The sequence below is a fragment of the Herpailurus yagouaroundi genome, unplaced genomic scaffold (assembly GCF_014898765.1).
Source record: "Herpailurus yagouaroundi ecotype Mexico unplaced genomic scaffold, PumYag 29, whole genome shotgun sequence".
NCBI lineage: Eukaryota > Metazoa > Chordata > Mammalia > Carnivora > Felidae > Herpailurus > Herpailurus yagouaroundi.
Genome location: NW_024412377.1, coordinates 77,955,165 through 77,959,043, shown reverse-complemented (window position 1 = coordinate 77,959,043; position 3,879 = coordinate 77,955,165).

Sequence of the window (3,879 nt, the reverse complement as noted above, 5' to 3'; positions counted from 1 at the left end):
TATGAAGTAAATAGGCAAAGCCAGCATTGTTTGAGGACTTGGGATTTGAGTGTTGGATTAATCTGCATAATCAACTAAATAGTCCAGCTTTTCTCTACCAAACCCCTCCTTACTGGCTTATCCCATGGACATCAGGCATGGCCATATGATAATCTTTGTCTAATGAAATGTGAGTGGAAGTTTGATTTAGGCATACTATTTCCAACAAAACCATTAAGAGTCATCAAATGGTTCCACCATGGCTCCTTTGCCCTGGCACTATCTTGACATGCATACATTACAGCTGCTACATCAGCTTGGGTCCTAGAAGGAAAGACTCCAAACCAAGATGGATGTGTAATATGAGACTTCAGAATAGGCTAGTGACAGATAATTAGAAAGAAATACTGTTGATTTTGCTGTTTGATTTAAATGTGATGATTTGTAATCATACTGTGACTATTTCCTATAGAGGAAAAAGTAAATGTGTAGCAGGAGATAGAAATTCAGTCTGAATATGTAAAGTAATACTGCTAATGTAGAACAGGTTTAAAAGAGGCAATAATATAAATATGTTAAAACAGGATTATATAAGATGTAGATTGATAGATAGATAGATACATATACATATATACATGTGTATATTTATGTATATATAAAATATGTATATTATGTGTATACAAAATATTATGTATATATAAATATAAAATATATAAATATAAAATAAATATATGTATAAATGTATAAAAATGTATAAATATATAAATATGTATATTTATTTTATGTATATATAAAAATTATGTATATTATTTTATGTATATATAAAATATTATGTATATATAAAATATAAAATAAATAGTATAGTATAAATAGTGAGCCAACACTATTTTTAAATGTTTCTGTGAAAATCGTACAATGAATAGATTTACCCATTTTTCTAACATACTCTGCCTATGTCTGGTTATTCTGTTGACCCCTTAGTATTCAGGATCTAATAATGAGACTACTAAAAGACTTAGAACATTATCAAACTTTGCTTGTAAAGTAAATTTAAGTATGTGTAAATATATGAATAGCAACTTATTTTTAAGACAAGCATAGGTTTTCCCACTTCTGTATTTCCCAGTCCTATGTGACATATTACTGCTTATCACTGAAGTCTTATGATTATTGAAGCCTAACTGTGTTTTACAACCAAAAAAAAAATTGACTGTGGAGATTTATACTTCTTGATAAATTATTTCTTGTTTAAAACCTGTATTTTCCATCGGAAGCATCTTTTAGGGAAATACTACATTTTATTGGAAGCATTATCAAGGAAAATACTACATTTTATTCAAAAGTGCTATACTAGTAACTTCCTAAAAACATTCCTATATAACCTGCTTTCTTTGATTTAAAGGACACTATTTCCAAAAATGTGACTCTATAAAGCTGACACATCTCAGTGTTCTAGTTTTCTTCCCCATCAGTGACTTTCCTATCATATGCACTCAGTTACCAAGTCCTTTTTTTTTTTAATAATGTAGTCAGTAGTGCAACCTTAACCACTTATTAGAAAATCAAGCTATGTTCTTTCCACTTCATACATCATCAACAGCAATAAAAATTCCAAGATCAGGATGTTTCTGGCAGCATTTTGACACCACATTAGGTGGAAAAAAAAAAATCTAACTTGCTTTTTAGATGTTCACAGCTCAGCATTGATGATAATAATGCAATGGTTTTTTTCTTCTGTGAAATAAGTGGACCTGATTTCTGTGACTTATCAGGCTGAATGTATGTGCGGTGAAAGAGTGCTATTTGAAGTCTGACAGGAAACCTTTCTGATCACAGTTTTACTCCTCAAATTATGTAATTTATTCAAGATAATGGAACTTGCAATGCTGTTAGTGATAATGGAAAATATTTATTTATGAAAACTGACTAGTCTATACAGGCTATATGTAGGAATGCTTGATTTAACTTCTTTCATTTCACTTGCTAAGTGGGACAAAGTTTTCTTCCCTCTCACGACTATGTTTATGTTTCTTTTCACTCCTGGTTGAAAAAAATCTGTTTTGTTGTTGCTAGAATAATCATATTAAAATCTGTTCACATTAGCAACAAAAAATATTCTGAGCGGTTGCTCCATATTTTTATGGTTTCCACTTCCCACATTGTCCCAAGGATAGCATCAAGACATGAGTTATAGGATAAAAGAGAGGAGGGCAGAAGGATAGAAAACAATAGAGCATAGAGGAAGAAGCTAAGCAGAAACTAAGGGATACTCAGGGCCTAGCCATGAAGCTGTACAGATTAAAAGGTAACCCTAGAGGAAATAATGTTTGGCTTAAATCTGTGGAATGATTAGATGTTAATAGCCAACAAATAATAAGGCTGTTTGCTAAATACTAAGTTTGATTTAGATAATGGACAGTGCCTGTATATAATGGAAGGGTTGCGTATGCAAGAAAGTCAGATACCCAGAGTGATAAATTAAAACCAAAATTAAATATATATTATATCATAAATATAAATATAAGTAGTCTGGTTCTTCTACTTTAGACATTCACAATCTGGGACATTTTCTCTGATACAGATACACAGATATGCAGGAATACTATGAAATGGTTGTATATACTCCTCCCTCAAAAATCAGTTTAGAAGTCGAGTCACAATATAGGTCACATTATATATGTGGATCACTAGAGCTCTCTGAATACCTCTAAATACCTTCATAAAGAACAAGTATGATTTTTTTTTCTTTTTAAATCTACATCCAAGTTAGTTAAAATATAGTGCAACAATAATTTCAGGGGTAGATTCCCTGATGCCTCTTACCCAAGTAGCCTATCCCCCGTCACACAACTCCTACAGGAACCCTCTATTTATTCTCCATATTTAAGAGTCTCTTATGTTTTGTCCCCCTCCCTGTTTTTATATTATTTTTGCTTCCCTTCCTTTGTTGTCATCTCTTCTGTGTCTTAAAGTCCTCATATGAGTAAAGCCTTATGATACTTGTCTTTCAGTGACTGACTTATTTCACTTAGCGTAATACACTCTAGTTCCATCCACATAGTTGCAAATGGCAAGATTTCCTTCTTTTTGATTGCCAAGTAATACTCCATTGTATATATGTACCATCTCTTCTTTATTCATTCACCCATCAATGGACATTTCGGCTGTTTCCGTACTTTGGCTATTGTTGATAGAGTTTATATAAATGTTGGGGTGCATGCACCCCTTCAAAACAACACCTCTGTATCCCTTGGATAAATAGTAGTGCATTTCCTGGGTCGTAGGGTAGTTCTATTTTTAATTTTTTGAGGACCCTCCATACTGTTTTCCAGAGTGGCTGCACCAATTTGCATTGCCACCAGCAGTGCAAAAGAGATCCTCTTTCTCTGCGTCCTCGCCAACATCTGTTGTGGCCTGAGTTGTTAATGTTAGCCATTCTGACAGGTGTAAGGTGGTATCTCATTGTGGTTTTGATTTGTATTTCCCTGATGATGAGTGATGTTGAGCATTTTTTCATGTGTTGGTTAGCCATCTGGATGTCTTCTTTGGAGAAGTGTCTATTCATGTCTTCTGCCCATTTCTTCCCTGGATTATTTGTTTTTTGGGCGTTGAGTTTGATAAGTTCTTTATAGATTTTGGATGCTCACGCTTTATCTGATAGGTCATTTGCAAATATCTTCTCCCATTCTGTCGGTTGCCTTTTCGTTTTACTGATTGTTTCCTTCACTGTGCAGAAGCTTTTTATTTTGATGAGGTCCCAGTAGTTCATTTTTGCTGTTATTTCCCTTGCCTCTGGAGACATGTTGAGTAAGAAGTTGCAGCGGCGAGGTCAAAGAGATTTTGCCTCATTCTCCTCGAGGATTTGGAGTATCCAAATGTCTTACATTGAGGTCTTTCATC